This window comes from Hirundo rustica, chromosome 2 (assembly GCF_015227805.2).
Source record: "Hirundo rustica isolate bHirRus1 chromosome 2, bHirRus1.pri.v3, whole genome shotgun sequence".
Lineage (NCBI taxonomy): Eukaryota > Metazoa > Chordata > Aves > Passeriformes > Hirundinidae > Hirundo > Hirundo rustica.
Genome location: NC_053451.1, coordinates 70784577 through 70802781, shown reverse-complemented (window position 1 = coordinate 70802781; position 18205 = coordinate 70784577). Strand labels below are relative to the sequence as shown.

The window sequence follows — 18205 nt, the reverse complement described above, 5'->3', positions numbered from 1 at the left end:
AGGGAAAGGGGGAAAGGAAGAGGAAGAAAAAAACCCTTGAATAATAAAAAAAAATTGTCTCCAGTAATCTGATGAACTTTTTTTTTATGGTAACTGGCTGTCTCTTAAAGTTATCACAGAGCTATTCACTGAAAACCCCCAATCTGAAATGCCGGGCTTGTAACCACATCATAAGAAACCATGCTCTTCTGCTTGACTTGTATTGTAGAATGTTTATGTTGGCAGGTACTTTGATGGTTTGTCTTACAAGAAAGATAGAGTAGGATAAAAGTCTTCTACTCCTTATGCATCCACACGAAACTGTAATCACCAACTCTTATGGAAGAGTAATTTCATACCTCATAGGTCTATTGCAACATAAACCATAATGCCACATAGTAAAAAGAATTTTTAATTTTACCACTTCAGAGGTGCCATTTTTGATTGGGCTTTGTTGAGGTTATCATCCTTCTAGCATACTTCTGTATCAGCTTCAATATAAAAACCAAAAGCTGCATTAATAACTAGAGGATAAAATCAGCTATTCATTTCTTCTTGTGCAATGTTGTTATGAAAATGTAGTCAAACCTTATTGATATAAGTTCTAAAACACCTACATAGTATACAGGACAGTTTACAAGACTTTGACCCTACTTTCAGACCTCCACTACAGTTGATGTGTAGAATCAGTCAGAAGCTCAATGTTCACTTGTCTGAAACATTTTGGAGTCTCTTTTCTACTCTCCAAAATCAAAATATGTCTGTGGGGTGTTTTTTTGTTGTTGTTGTTGTTTTTTGGTTGCTTGTTTTTTGGTTTTTTTTTTTTTTTTTTTTTTTCCTGTGGTGGTGGGTTTTTGTTTTGTTGTTATTGTTGTTTTAAGAGGTGATTACAGAAGATCATCTCAGTGCAAGCCCGATAGGAAACAAAATACAAGAAATGTCACATTTTTTAAATACAAATATTTCAGGTTGAAAATTAAGAGATCAGGCTCATTTGCTTTTGCCATACACTTCCTCAACTTATGTGATATATTTTGCCTCATTAAATCTGTAAGACAATAGTGAGCTTTTTTGTTGTTGTTTATTTTCTCCTCTTTAGTATCTCTTGTACAACATTCCAATCTTATTTTTAAAACTACTTTCTAAATGGGTAATATTTACATCTTTTTCTACCTATAGGAAAAATAACACAGGCTTGCAGTAATGTCCCTGGTTTCTTTTTTTTTTTTTTTTTTTTTCTTTTTTTTTTTTTTTTTTTTTTTTTTCCTTCACCCCTGGCTAATGTCTTTGATTTCTGGTGGAAAGATACATGCAATGAAACAGAATTATTAAATATCTGCAAATATATTGATGTTTGTCTTAGAAAAATTATTATTATTTGTCTAGTTGTATGAAGCATTTCTTTATACCAAACAAAACACGCACCAAAATTAAGATAACAAAAATCCCCTGTGTTTAAAAAAACACCTGGATCTCCTTCTATGCTAAACTGAGGAATTGTTCTTTATGCAAAAGTAAAATAAATTATGTAGGCTAGTTACTGGTTACTACATTCTCTTTCTTAATTTGTGGTTATAAAGCACAGAACAGAGTAACCTTTTCGATACTTTTCAGAAAGAGTTAATATAAACCTCAAAGTTACATTATTTACATGTTGCATGTTTGCTGGATGAATTGCTCTGACTTGTGATCAAGAGAGAGCCCAGCTATGTGCTATTATATGAGTATTTGCATTTCATACTAAAGAAGAAAATAATTTATATTGTAATAGAACTATCCTCATAATCTTTTTTCAAAATAAACCTTGCTACTAGGACATAAAGCTAATGCTCCCAGTCCTTTAAAATATTAACTAGGTTTACATTGAAAATTATTTTAGGGATAATACACTCTTTCACAAAATGTTAGCATGACATTAATACTTTTATTCAAAGGTACCATTAATATTCTCTTGTTCTGTCTTTCATCAATGCAATTGTTTACCTTTGCACTATCAAAGACCCCCACCCATAATATTGGATAGGTCTCTTCTAAGATCTATTTAAAGAATAAATAAATAAATAAATAAATAAATAAAAGTTGTTTTCCAGGGAATTTTGAAACTGACTTGTTTTGTAGTGTGATGCTCTTATTGCAGCAAACTTTCTCTAGTCCTCTTGTACTGGATAACAAGTGTTATTTACTCATATGCAAACATTTCAGTGGAAACAAAAAGGTAACAGGATTTCTACTTCATATTCATTGTTTTGATCTCATTAATTTGATGAGAAAATCTGCTGCAAGTTTTTATACACTGGGAAACAAAATTTTGCAGTCTGAGACATTTACACAGCTTTTTGTTACAGTCATAAAACAATTTTTGAAATTCAACTTACATCAAATGAAGAACCACTTATATGGTAAAACCTTTTATAAGAACAAGATAATCCAGTAAGAAATTGTGCCCTTGTGTATCTTCGTTTTCAACATTTCAAAAGTGCAATAAACTATATCAGGTGATACACTGCATTCTACTTATGTTCTATGCTTCTTCAGACTGGCAAATGTAACTACTTTATCTTAAAAGGGTATTGCCCTGCTTCCTGGATACAACATCATTCTAACAAATCCTATTCTTCTCTAAGCCATTGTTTATTTTTCTCTTTTGACTTAGTCAAATGTAGACTGTGCAATAGAACAATCAATGTGCAATATGTTGCAATTATGATTGAATTATTTAGAATTTGTCTCCACAGAGAAATAATCTTACTGGGAGATTTTTTAAGTATTGATGCAACTATGCTGCAATACAGTTTCTAGAGAATGCAACTTTATCTTAGAAAAAAAGTAATTTTGCTCTTCGTGTGTACTAACCATCTATAATTATTTTCTAAATAGGAGTGAGTAATTTTTTTAAAGTATTTTAAAGTGTTTACTCTTTATTTTCTTACAGCTGTGGAGTTATGGTCTATTTTTGTTTCATCATGAAAGTAAGTCAGAATCTGATAGCTGAATATCAATCAGAGTGTAGTCTAAGAGCCACAAAAAATCAGAGCATATGCTCCTACATACCTCATTATATGAGCCACACATGTGTTCCACTCAGTACTTTGGCCTGGTAAAGTCTTATTCTAATTTACTTTTATTTATTTGACCACAGATTGAAGAAAGTTGAGTCTAGATGTCAATGCTAACCACATCATTTTTGTTTCCTCTAACTTGCACAGCCAGGGAGAGTGGCAGGATAAGATTTAAATAGATAAGGTGGAGTCGTTTGGGTTTGATACCTCCAGCCTGCCCTCATTTAGCCCTCGCAGCCTAGAAAGAGAGAATGAAAGTGTGAGAGGTAATTTGCATCCAACTTCTGTGGTAGGGACCCACAACTATTCCCATGAACAATGATGTAGAAAAGCACCAGGGTCTCTGGGACTTACCAAATGAGAACTACTGAAAACCAGAATTGTCTGCTGCTGCTGTCTTCTCCAGCCATAGGTAAAAGTGATTATACCTATGATTCCCTAAAAGCAAAATATGAAGAAACTTAATAAAATGTGCATGCAAATGAAATTAAATAGGTGTGGATGCTAGCTGACAAATTCACGTACACAAATTACATTTAATTCTGACCCTAATTTTTTTAGTGGATAGAGAAGGTCTCTTTGTTTTGCTATTTTTTCAGGTAAAAAATGTGCCCAAGAGGAGCCTCTTCCTTTTTAAGACATTCTAAAGCAAATCAAAATTAAAATAGCTACAATACAGCTGTCAGCAAAACCCTTAGGCAGCAAACTGCATAGCAAGCCAGTTATGTTTATCAGGAATTTAGATTCTATATTGGAGAAGCACCTAAGTAGACAACTGAATTTTAAGGGGCAAATGTTGTTGGGCCATAACGACAATATGTGAGGAACGTTCAGTACTGTATGAGATTGTTAATAAATGTTGGAGGACAAATTAAAGACTTTGAGATTTTATAGAAGATGAAGTGAAAACCCAAAGATTAATCATATTTTGATAATAGCTTCCCCAGAGAAAGGAACTGCAAAAGACTATTCATTAGAAAAAGCCAATAACCAGTGGAGATAGCACCATGTAGTCATTAATTGATAGAAAAGGAAAAAAAAAATAGGGAAGAAAAGGGGGGGGGGAAGCAAGAAAATGTGATTCATTATGATTCACAGAGAAACATGATTTGTATAAAAATGAGTGTTTTAAAGCATAGGAATGATGTGAGCAGGATAGATTTATAATTTTTTTATCAAGGAGTGATCTTCAAAATGAACTTGGTTTTTTTGGGGTTTTTTTTTTTTTTACTCTTTAAAGCATGGCTTGGGCAATAATTAAATGCTGGAGGAAATAATATTCTGTCATTCTTGTTTAACTCCTGGCTAGTTTAGTTGCTGCTACACAGCCCTCTCAAGTCTTCTTCCTTAGCAGTTACAGACTTTCTGAGCTTTGATTTATTAATAGTATCTTTTTAGATATTATGAAGGCAACAGCTTCTTTATTTAATAATCCCAGAACAATATTTACATATTCCAAACTGCCTATAATCTAAGAGAAAAGAAATGGGGCAGATATGGGCCATGTAATTATCTTAAAGTACTGCTATACCAACTAGTGCTTATGTAAAGCTTCCACTAAGGAGATGTCTGGACAGAGAGAAAAGAAGACAACAAAATGTGTTGAGCTTACTAACTATACAGGAGTGAGTACACTTTTCTTTGCACTACTACATTTGTAATACAGAATATGGAATTTTTCACGTCTATTTTGATTTAAGTATTTGTTCAGTGAGGATGGGAAAAGGCCAATCTGGCAATTCTCTTTTAATTACACTTTCTCTCAGCAGAAATTTCTTCTTTTCCAGGTCTTTCTTTAAAATGTAGTGGATTCTCTACCTTTTCAGATAGATTCTTTTCTAGTACTTGGGGTTTTTTTTCATTTTTATGTGTGGATAAATTTAATTTTATTATATTCTTCCATAAAATTTTGTCATCCATGAATGTTATCACATTGATAAAATTTGCTGTTGAAGCTTACATCTTAAAAATATATATATTTTTCTGATTTTACATGTTTAGGATAGATTTCTTACTTTTCTTAGTGTCTCCTTTTTCCTTTCTTCTTTTCTCAACCTGATATCTGTTATGAAATTACTATTTGACGTTATTTTTTTCTGTAGTTATAAAAGCCTTAGTCTTCATCAGTCCAAATAATTATGATTTGCTCATATTTTTCTTCCCTTTTAACATTTTGCCCTATAAAATTTATTTTAAAAATATTGTAATGATGTTCATATTTCTTGATATGAGAAGTATGATATAAATCTACTTAGGGAATGGAAAAATTAGCTATCCTAGTTGAAATAAATTACTGTTAACTTGTCAGTTGGAAGAGCAAATGTAGGAAAGTCATATTAAAAACAAACAAACAAACAAAAAAAAAAAAAAAACCACACTTCAGCAATAATTACATATAAACCAGAAATATAATGCACCAGTCAGTTGTTTAAAAATGTATTAACAAGGCTAGTAATCATATTTATTTCAAAGAGTTGCAATCAGTTCAGGCAGGAAAAAAACCCACACAGATCAAAGAAACAGAATATACTTAATTTGAATTTGTTGCTAAATCTGGCCCATGAGTTCTCAGAAATGAATATCTCAATTTTTTTCCAAGATTTAGTTTTGGCTTTCACTAGAGAAATTTTGGGGGGAGGGGGTGTCATGCTCTTATTTTTCTTGATTTTAATTCACTTAACAGTAGCTAAACCTTATGTTGTTTTAACAGCATAGTTTTCCATCTCTGAAATCAAGGTTATTTACTGTTTGTTAATTGGAACCTTAAGCTTTAAATTTTTCAATCTGTGGTGTTTTACATGAGCATTTATTATCCTTTAAAAATAGGGGGAAAAAATCAATTGTACAAGAACAGTAAAATTAAAATGAAGAAAAAATCCCCAATTTAATAATATGATATTGCCTAAATATCCAAGAGTAAAGCTTTTCCTACCACAGTCTTTTCCTTTTCCAGCTATTTGATCCCCAGTTTATTCTCCAAATATTTAATGCTCATCAAACCTTATTGTTATTGAATCAGAAAAAAAAAATCTTTTTGTACCATTATACTGAAAGATTGTGTTTTATTCTCTGATTGAACATGAGTCTGCATGAGTACAAAGTTTATTTTGCACTGCATTTATTAATAATATTTTTCAATATTGTAACAGAATAAATTTTTAAAAGTAGTCATTGACCTAATATCACTGCCATTGTTAATGTCAATTGAAAGTCAATATAAACAGCTAAAAAATTAAATATTTTTAACACATTAGAACCATAATTTAAGCCTGCATCCTTCCCACTGACTAGTTCCTGTAAATCAAGACAGGCAATTAATGAGTAAAATAATGATTTCAAATAGTTTCACTGTTACTTGGTCTTTTGGTTTTTTTTTTAATGATGGGCAATTTTGATCTCACAGTACCTCTATTCATTGACTGAATAATATTAGCATTGGAATTTGCATTAAGTTGTGTAAAACCCACTGGCATATATTAAAGTTATATGGTTTATTTTACTGATAGATACTATCAAGTTCAGCCTCACCAACTTCATCACATTAAATAATCTGTATATTCATATTTCTTAGGAATCTCAAATATAAGATGCAGTTTGTAACATCCCCTAGTTAAATTGAGTCAGAAATGAAGAGGACAAGCTCAGTGTTCATTGTATATTATCTTTGATGACATTCAAATTATTTCTGCACCATTAAGCATATTTTTAATTTCAATTGCTTTTCATTATTTAAGAGAAAAAAAATAATAAAAAGGATCTAGAGTTTATGTCCAAATGGTTTTCCATTTCAGTTAGACTCAGCATCATTTTACTTTTTCTTATCCATGATGCATTGGCATCTCAAGCATGAAATTATGAAACTAAATGTACAGGAAACGTTCTTTATGTTGGATATATTTCCCCTAGCATAAATTGCCCTTTTCTTACTTCTTTTTGTTTGCTTACTTGGTATGAAATTTTGACACTTTTTATACAGTAGAATGAATAGGTCACCAACTGTACACTGACTTCTACAAAGTACTGTGGATTCTCACAAGACTAAATCTATTCACATTTTGGATTAATCTGATTACTTCAGGAAGTTTTGGTTTTGTTTTTTGGGTTTTTTTTTCACACTGTTGTCACTTTGGGAAGACAACTAGATTTGCTTACTCAGTGAGCACTTGATAAAGAAGTCCTTTATAAATCTCTTAAAAAGCTATTCCTACGCAGAAGTCGGTAATCCTAATTAAATTATTTAAATGATACAACTTCCCAATATCTTTAAAAAAAATCTAGAGCTTTTTCAACTACATTTCACTACATGTTTCTTCAATTTCTGAGTTAGCTTAGTTTATTTTATCCTTTACTATCTTAAATGTGCAAACAACAACAACAAAAAAGTCTGAGTAAATTGATGTGGGTTTTTTCTGTCATTGAGTACTCTTTAGATCCCTTTGTGTTTGAGTAACAATACTAGGATTTTATTTCACAACCTTCCATATTTTTGGTTTCACTTTTTCCTTTATATACATAATTCTTTTAAACAATAGTATTACAAAGTGTCACTGCTGGACTATTACATAGATAACCTAGGCTTCTGCAAAGTGGACGGACCAACTTGGATCTAGCTGCTTTTGAAGTGAAAAAAAAAAAATTAAAAAAAAAAATCTGAGATTGAAATCAATTATCTATCTAGCTGTCCATTTTTCAGTCTCATTTTTATCTGCAGTGTTCTCAAACTAGGAAGTCTTAAGACTAAATGGATAACATCATGCCATTCCCCCCCTACAGCTGAGGGGAAGTAGCCAGGGAAGTGGGACTGAAATAGGAACATCATGATTGATTTTATTATTTGCCTGAGGCCTTGTCATTGTCTGCTGGTAACAGATTTAGGCTCTCATTTCAGCTACATAAAGATATGTTACCTTGAAGATAAGAAGCCAGGCATCATTTTGGATTTGTTTCTTATTGCTTGTTTTTGTTCTTCCCCCAAGGCCTCTTACTAAGACAGAAGGTTCTCTGCTACCCCTAAAACATCCTAACTCCGCAGAAAATATACAATGCTCTAAAATCCAATTGACAAGATAAAATCAAACTAAAAAACAAATATCATGCTACTGTATTTGAAGTCATAAATATGAAATTAAGTCTTAAGAAGCATTTGATTATCAGTTATATTAAATTATAAATTTAATTTTTAGAAAAGACTAATAATATTTTACAGGAAAAGAAAATTTTCCTTTGGGTTTATGGCACCTATCATCACATCTTTTACTTATGCATCAATAACAAAAAGTAGACCCTTGCACTAATGATGAAAAACTGAATGGATGGTTATTGTTACCTAAAAATTATGGACATAAAATTGAAGCTGTACTGAAGCGTAATCTGTTTAGTGTTATCCATATTTTTGCTTTGATCAGATTTCTAAACAGCAATAGCTAAGTTCATGGAAAACACTTTGGTTACATGACAACAAATGTTTTGCATGACAGTTTACATAACAGTTGAAAAATAGGTATCACTTTGCAGCATGTAAAACTATTTCTTTTGGAGGAACTAGATTTGTTGTCTAAAAGTCAAACTCAGGAGAATGAATATAGTCAAAGAATAAAGAGAATGAATGAAATAAATCTCAGCCATTGAAGAATGGTTAATAACTAAATAACTTACAACGAACAGGAGAATATTCCCTGTTTTAACAATTTCAAACATTACAGAAATGATACAAAATGATGCATGGATGAAGGAAAGCCGAGGACACTAGGACGCCTAAAGATAGGAAACCAAACAAGTTCATTAAGGTTAGCCCTGTAGTTTCCTCTCAAAACTCATGGGCTAAAGTTGTGGTTAGAACTATGGAAAATAAACCTAGGTGAATTTTGTCTCCTGTGAAACTTCCCAACACTCTGAGGCTCAGCACAAGGCTATTGCTCCCAGGTGTTTCATCTTGCCCTGACTCTCTTAGTTATAGCCTATGTTGGTGCTCTTGAAGATGATAAATTTGAGAAGTTAAGTAAAAGACAAGTGGCATGGATGATGCTACTTTCAGCACCAGCAAGAAAAGACACGGCCAAGGACGAGGACTGACTGATGTGTAGGCTTTCTAGGGTTGTAGCTGAGGAGGAGGATCGGCAGGTCTCTTAAAGTGTGCTGGCAGCTTAAGTTAAGAGCCTGATTAAGTTATTTGACAAAAGACCAAGACAATTTGTGGTGAATGGCTCTAAATTATGGCAAAACAGAAACTTAAACTGGAGACAAAGGAAGTTGAGAAAGGCTGAGACATCTGAGTGCAATCACAAAAGACCAACAATGCCATGGATCAAATAATTTGAGTTATGGGAATATGTTTTGGTCTTTGAAAAGATAGACATTTTAGATGTTAGGAAAAAAAATCTTCACTGAAAGCGTGATTGCATGCTGGAATCATCTGCCCAGGGAGGTGGTAGAGATGTTCTGGACATGTTTACAAAAAGACTGGATGTGGCACTCAGTGTCGTGGTTTAATTGATGAGGAGGTGATAGGTCACAGGTTGGACAAGATGATCTTGAAGGTCTTTTCTAACCTACTTCATTCTGTGATACTGTGATAATTTCAATAGAAGAAGGATAAATTGAAACCTTCAGTGCTCGTTGAGGGCAGCAGAAGACTTTGATCCTGGGACCAAAATGGAGTGACTCGTATAACGCAAATATTTCTTCTTTACACAGTTTACTTGCAAGCAGTACTGGAATAGTTAACAGTCTTCACAGTTCCAGTAGTTCTCTTTTTAAACAAAGTAACCACAAGAACTAATGACAATGGAATTGAAAAAGTCTAAGCAGCTATGTCTGGCATCAATGGGCCTTCTGTATGGAAGAAGCATGGTAAACAAGAAGAGTCATCATTTCAAGGTCAAAGCAAAGACCAAAAGCTTAGCTGGGCTACCAAGGTAGACATTCAAGAGAGAAATGCAATGAATTGCACTGAAAAGCTTAATGGGAGAATTTTCACAGCCTAGAGAAACAAGAATATTATTTGAAATAAGCTGAGGTACTGAGGAGAAAACCTGGATGTCTGGAATTTTTGTTAAAAACCCCCTGCGTTTGAAAGGAAACTCATGCTCATTTTTGAATGATCATTTAATACTGGAAAAAGATTTACATGTCTAGATTTTTTCACAAATTTAGGTGCTTTCTGGATTAAAGTGACATCTAGAAAATGAAAGGCCAGTATTAATGTTCTGAAAATTAATTTTTTGCTTAGGCATAATTAAAATTAGTAATAGACCTTTAAAATATATTGTATAATGTACGTAGTTTTTTTCTTGGCAAAACATCAGTATTCCTACAGATCTAAAGCAGGACTGTGTTGCCAAAATCTTAAGATGGTATTTCATTCTGCTTTCTAGATATTAAAGACCTGTTTGTACTCAAAATTAAGGTGGAAATTCCTGTTTCTCTTACAGTTATATCCTCATAAAATAAGAGCTCCATATTTAATTTTAATGTATAACATTCACACGACCTAGAAACTAAGGCGCATGAAGTCATGTTCAAAAGTTAATGGATTTATTGACAATTGATACATGTTACATACATCTGGCTGTAATTAATGCCATGGTTTGTGCTATAAAGGCAAAACTGAAGAAAACAGTTTATTAAGTCTGTGCCAGACTCCAGAGTTAAACTGGAGACATTGCTTTTAAAGACCAGAAATTTATATTGATCTGCACTTCTGCCAGAAGGCACTTGATAACTGTAAAATGCCACAGTTAGGAACAGTGCTAGGCCTTACGAAAAAGACAGTTTTTTGGGGTTTTTTTTGAGTATGAATACAATCAAGGTAATGTTCTTTATTGAATTTAGGTTTCACTTTGCTTAAATAAAAAGGTGGCATAATGAATTATTTCTTCTTTCATTTTCTTCCTATATCAATATCCAGAGGTGCAAATTTAATCAAACCAATATTTACCATGTTATACAGGGAACCCTGATATATGTTAAAAAAATAAAGGAATCCACTAGGCTTCTGGAAAACCATAGATGGAATATATTACTCTTATATGACTCTCCTTCCTTTGTCAGAGATTTAGTACTCTTTAGTGATGCAGAATCACACAGAAACAAATTGTGACCAGCTATTTCAGTAAAAAGTTGTATCAGAAGAAACTATCACAACCCATGAAAAAACAACAACAACAAAAAGATAAATTATTGCCTCCTGAGAATGATGTCTAGCACTTAATGGGATTGGAACACAAGATCAGGAAGAGGAAGGTAAAATTATTTGGAAACAAAACTGAAATATACTTCAGTGAAGTGGAACTGAAGTTCTGCAGGAAAAGGGTACATCTGAGGTCTCTGAGTAGTGTATGGGTATTTTACTCTGCAACACTCCTTAGAACTGCTATTTCTGTTGCTTTGACTCTAACTCCTGTGTCATATTTTATAGTGGATTTATTAATAATTTTCTATACTTCAAGTTCAGTCAAAAGATTACACAATTTTCTGCTTCACTTGTTTATTAATACAATTCATACTGTAGCTCTAATAAAAGGGAAATATTTTCACATCACAAAGTTCTGACATTACAATCTTGGAAAAAAATGATCTTGCATGAATAAACACTGTGAATGGCCACTGTTTATTTTAAAATTTTTGTTCTTCTTTAAAATACATTTTCCAGGTTTGCTCCTACAGAGATCAAAATTCAGATGAAAGCTAAATAAAAAATTTGCAGTTTATTTTGTTAGTCATAATTATTCATGTGGCAAGTATTCAAGTGAAGAATCTGCATTTTTACAGTAACTGGTTTAAAAAGATGATACTTCAGTTCCATCCAACTTCAGCTTCTATGAAAATAACAAATACCGTATTCGATAATATGATACTCATTCAAGCAAAATGAAGCATAATTGTTTTCATTATTAATGCACAGAGCATAATTCCCATGGTCCATGTCCTCTCACAATAATAGAATCAAATTAATTATTCAGTAAATAATGTATGAGACTACAACATTCAAAGCATTCTGAGACTGTGGAATGAATTATGATATAGGTACCCACACTTTATAGTAAAGTAAGTTTATCTGGAGTGACCTCACATGATTTTAAAAGACAATAGCCTATTCATGAGCAAATTCTGTAAGTTCCTGCTAAACATTAAATGGAAACATTTAGCAGATAATAATGTGAGCAACAGCTTTGTTTGAGGCAGCATTTTTCTTTGACACGTAATTTAAAGAAGGAAGCAAAGAATTAATATTTCTGATAACAAATTAGTAATAAAAAGGGCTATTTCATTTTGTTTTCCAGTTTCTTACTAAGGTCTTTCTGGAGGTAAATTTCAATGCTGTTAAACATTTTGAAGAAATAATAATTTACCTTGTAACTGTGATTATATAGAAAATCATTTTTATAGCCTTGGAGGGAATTAGGACAGATTCTTCCCCTCTTCCATTTCTGCTCAATGGTTTTTACTTTGGTCTTTCTACTCTTCAGAATTATCTAAAGAGAATTCTTTGTCATATAGAGTTCTTTGTCTCTGCAATCTGTTCGTTTAGTGATCTCGCATGTCATTGTCTACATCTGAACTATGGGAACTTTTTTCTTTCTTCCATACTGAGATATTCACCCTACCTGCGCTAGTGCAAATGTGTCCTCTTTAATTTATAATTATTAAGATTTTAGAGAAGAGGACTCGCAGGTCTGTTCTTTAAGGTAAATCAACTCAACTAGTTAGAATGTCAAACTTAGCCTTGTTCCTTCTCCATAAATTATTTAATTCTGAATTATTTTGTCCACGCAGGACTACAACTTCTTTAAGGCAAAGGGAAAATTTCTACTTCCTTACTTGACCAACTTTTTAAGGAGGAAGTGCTGTTACAGGAAGAAAGCATGCTGTCCAGTGACTCTCAAGACAAAAAAAAAAAAAAAACAAAAAAAACCCTCAGCATTACTAGTCTCATTACATTTTGACAACTTACCTAGGCAGCACTTCTCTGAACCAAAACCAAACTGACACATGCATGTTTTTCTTCTCTTCACAGCAGTTTGAAATGAGTCAGCACACCTCTGAAACAAAGAGTATCATTACATAAATAGTCAATGCTGTGGTCATGTGGCAGGCTGAAATAGTTCTGCCACACATAGGTCAATTGTCAATAACTTGTCTTAGGTAAATGTTCCTTGTGAGCAAGTCTGGCCAGAAGCACCTTTAGAAATTCTGAGTGAAGAGTATCTTGTGTCAGGATCCAGTGGGTACTCTTTTAGTAAGATTTGTCACATGTGCCTTGAATATATTCTTACACACTTGAATAACTATCAGATGAACAAATCATAATTCATAAGTATTGATAATTATCAAGATGACATATCAATGTAAATTTTTAGAGACAATACAACATTTCTATTTGTTTTTTTCTACTTTTCCAGGTATATAAATTTTTCATTCTTAAAATAAAATCAATATACTCATTTATTTTGCCGAGTAACTTAAATTGGCTCTGGTAAGGAAATGGCTGTCATCTGAATATTTTTAGGTACATGTATCATAATATGAAATACATTTTTATCCATATGTTTCAAAGAAGCCTATGCTTTTCGGCTAAACAGCAGTTCTGTCACTTCCTCTCCAGCATTATAGAAAAAATATTATTTTTGTCAGAAATCAAGCACAGATGACAAGGAAAAAAAGGGAACATTTCTTCCTGTCATATAAAACATGATCATTTTATTAGCTGTCAACAGCTCCTCAAGTTCACATCAAACACTACTGACACAACAGATGCACTTCTTTATCAAGAGGATGGCTAGACACTAGAACAGACTTCCTAGAGAAGTAGTTGATGACCCAAACCTGGCGATATTTAAGGTGTATTTTGACACTGCTTTTAATGTGCTTTGAGTTTTAGTTGGCCCTGAAGAGGTTGGGCAGTTTGACTAGATAATGGCTTTATGTTCCTCCCAGATGTTCTATTTATCCTAACTTAACAACTTAAAAGATTTTTCTTCCATCAAATGCAGTATTTGTTATATATTACAGAGAATTTGTGACTTTTTATTTTTAATAATTAACTTTCTCCACAGAAATATGCTTTCCTCTAATATTTCATTCATGTTGGAAAAACATTACCCTATTTTATGCTGCTTTTATTATTATTGCTATTGATGTGTTGTGGTCATTAATCAACTATTTTCTTTTCAAATATCATTTTATTTTGACTGCTTTAAGAATGTACTGAAAATAATTTTTAATGACTGAGAATGTGAAACAATTATTAATATAATGATATTGTAAGAGAAGGCAAGGAAAGTATTGAGGTCATAATGTATTTTAAACAAGTATTTTACATATTTTACTGGTCAATATTATTATAGATTAGTTTTGAATTAATAACTGAAAGATGAAAGGCTCCCAATATTATGAAATGCTTCCACCTTTATCTATTATTCAAAGTGTCTTTACATCTTCAAAAAGGAGATACTGCAGCTGCTCAGTTTTCAGAATCTTTAAAACTGCTTGTTTTTTCTGCTTTTCCTCAAAATTAAAACATTAATAAAAAATTAAAATTCCTTCATATAATTTTTTCTAGACTCTATACAGTTAAGAGTCCATAGGTTTTTAATGTTCATTATTCCAACTACAATGAGAATAAATGGCTGTCAAAATATTGTTTTGAAGAGAAATTTCCACAAAGGGGAGGAGAAATCATTGGGCATCAATTAAAGAGGCTCTCAACTTCTACAGTGCAGCAAAGGCAATTCAAGAGGGAACTATGTGGATATGGAACAACTACTACATTCAAAATAAGTTTCAAGGTATCTGAAAAACATAGGTAAAAAAATAATTATTTGAAGTATAGACTACATAGAAAAGATATGAAAACAATACTGTTGGAGGAGGTATTTAGAAAATTTTTGGTTCAAAATAGTGTATTTTAATTGTTCCTCAAAAGTTCTTGTTATATGATTAAGGCATTATTTTCCTTATATATGCTGGGCTTCAGTTTTATAGAAAAAAATAGATTCGGAACTTAAATCCAATAAAGAAACCACATCCTCAACCACTATGTATTAAAAAATATATCTCTGCCTTGGAAAGTGGCATCCGCATTTTAACTCCATAGGAATAAAAGACAAATTGTTATACTTATTTACAAAAAGCAAGAAGCTGTGAAGACTTAAGAGAGCTTTCAAAGGCAATTCTATCAATTCTATTTGGGAATCTCAGACTTTTTTTTTTTTTAAACTGAAGCACCTGGCTCATACATAAAGAACTAGAGCTGTTTTACGACTATTAATTAGGAAAAAAGCACAAAAATTTTTCATTTAAAAGGTAATGCTGATAGCTGTATGTCAGAATTATGCTCAAAGCCTGTCCTACCTTCTCCCCTCCAATAAATAATATTTTAAACAATTGTTAGCTGAAATACAAAAGGAAACACTTGAGTAGAAATCTTGCAGTCAGGAGTCCTTCCTTTTCTGCTGCATTTCCTAACTGTTAAGTAGCCATATTCTCTTTTGCTTGCTCTGTCTCCAGCTTTGAGAAATTTTGTGTTCTTTTCCTGCATTACATCTGACCTTTATCAGGATAACAGGAAAAAAAAAAAAAAAAAAGATTTTGTGGACCATGAAGATAAGCTTTTTATAAAAGTGTTTTAAATTAAAAAGAATACAGGCTTGCTGTCTACACATAAAGACAAGATAGCAACAAACCAAATACCAGACTGTAACACTCTCTCACCAAATTCTTTTAGACATTTCTCATGTAGAGGATTTAATAGCTAATACCTGAAATACTTACTTAAAGTATTTCATGTTACATAGCATTTTAATTCAGCAGAGCAATACAACAATGAACATGTCACAAGCAGAAACTGTGTAGCAGAGCATATTAACTACAATTATATTTATAATATAAATGTGACTCTCATTGCCATTCTCCATAACATACCCACTATCAACATTCTGGGTATCCCCAAACTCTATAAAGAAATATAAGTACTTAAACTACCTTAAGTCCATTATTCTCCTTTAATATTTGTTGATTATTTCTTTTCTATAGTGTACATTGACCTAAATAATTTATACAATAGCATCATCCCCAGCCCATAATGGACTAACTAGCTCAGGAAGACATTTATAATCTTTTGGTTAAATCAAGGGCAAAGAGTAACAGCTGGTTGATTCACTGATTAGGTTGATTAGGGCAGCTAACTGATTGATCCAGTTAGTGGTTGTAGACATTCAGCTAAAATAAAAGCTACCCCTGGTTCCCTTTATGCTGACATATTTTCAGCTTTATTTTCCACAGCTGTGGTCAGCCCTTCCCCACAATTTCCCCTGAGGTTAAAGAGCATATTGTCCTTGTCTATATTTCTTCCACTGTAGTGATTTATTGATCAGTCACACCAAGAAAGCAGAGTTTATTGGGAACTGCTAACTTGGCTGAAACTCATGAAACAGGAAGCTACGCATTTGAGGCCAGCAATTCTAACATATACTTCTTCCTGTTTATAAAACAAGTAACATATAAATACTTTTACTTTTAATTGCCATCATAATGCTTTCCTGGCATTTACTTTCCATTTTCCTGGAAAGAAACTAGGGAAATGCCTGGCCTAAATACCTCCAAAATGAATTCTATGATGATTCCAGGTGAAGTTACATAATTTATTTCTTTTGTGGGTGTTTATTTCAGATATGGGTGTAGAAGAACTGATACTACCTTAAATTCCGCATAACACTGCCTTTCTCACTTACTATTTCTATTTTTACAAGCATGTCAAGAGTTCTTAGCAGCTTCATAAAAAAGGAGTGAACTAAGTCACATTGCCTAAAACTTACACCAAGGAAAATGTTTTTCTCTATAGCTTTTGATTTTATGATTCTTTCACAGTTGTTTTAACATTCTAGAACCCCAGATATAGAAAGAACTTATGTGACAGTGCCAAAGCTATAAAGCTATTTTTCAAAAGACTTCACTCAACTTTGAAAATTATATTTCTGAAGCCCTTGTTTTTAAACTGTACTTGAGCTAACAGTCATTAGTTAAAATCCAATATTCTCAGTATCAAGGTATGTGTAAGTTATTTTGAACATAATTAGTACTTTGCTACTAAGATTTTTTTCATTATTACTATTAGTAAACACATGTTTCTCTATTTTAAGTAAATGAAACAGTACTGGGGGTATCAACACATATTAATCAATCCAAGAGATGGAAAAGAACATGGGAATAAAAATTTCAGATAATAAATCACTGAGAATCTAACATCTTGTTGAAAAAAAAGTCTTCATAAAATGTCATAGTATTGTACCTGGAGGCAACATTTGCTCTGTGTTATAGAAAAGATCTATTCCCATTTATTCTTTGACAGGAAATTTAAGGCAAGCAATCAGCCAAGCATGGCATGTATTCCCTCTGAAGGAGAGGCATTTTAGGTGGCTGACACATTTTTGATCGACTATCTTCTTACATCACAGTGTTATTTGGAAAAGACTTGTGTACCAAAGACTCATCCCCACACTTATGTACAGGACTGTACACACAGGAAAGAATATTTTCTTTTTCTAGAGTTTATTTATGCCCAGAAAAATCCATATCAAGGAAAATCCAAAATCAGACTAAAAATATAAAAACTAAATCATCTTCTCTCACAACATACTGACATGATAGCTGACTAAGAAAGTGAACCCATTCAAAAAAGAGGATGGCAAATCTGACACAGCCACTTGCTCACTCTCCCCCAGTGGGATGTGGGGAGAGAGTCATAAGTGTAGAAATGAAAAAGACTCAGGAACTGCAATAAAAAGAATTCTGGTTCTTCAGGATCATCTGTAGAGATTTCATGTCCAGCCTTGTAGCTGATGGTAACCCAGCTTTTGTTCTGACCTGCTGCACTGCTCAGGAGCTGGAGAGGCGTGGGAGGGGGCAGCCTGACTGGCTGTGATGGTGCTGGCCAGCTCTGACCACGTGCTGGAGGCTGCCAGGAGAGGCAGGAAGGACTGTCAGCAGTGCTGTCCCACACACACTGGGCAAGGGAGGCCAGAATGGTGCCCCCAGTCCTCCCATGGGTAGAGACTGCCAAATATACTCTGAGCACCCATCACCAGCCTTTGCCTGGCCACTGGCTCCAACGTGAGGGGCTCTGGGTGGACGCAGGTCTCCCCTTAGTGGTGCACACTAGTCACGCTCCT

General features: G+C 33.0%; 1 long non-coding RNA gene across 1 annotated transcript; it reads right to left on the bottom strand.

Annotated features, from left to right (window-relative positions):
- Positions 1 to 3391: 3391 nt before the first annotated feature.
- On the bottom strand, positions 3392 to 16109 carry LOC120749612 (uncharacterized). Its single transcript, XR_005699695.2, has 3 exons — positions 16020 to 16109; positions 12991 to 13078; positions 3392 to 3476 (listed from the first exon to the last, which is right to left on the bottom strand). It is a non-coding gene; the product is annotated as an uncharacterized LOC120749612 (long non-coding RNA).
- Positions 16110 to 18205: the final 2096 nt, after the last annotated feature.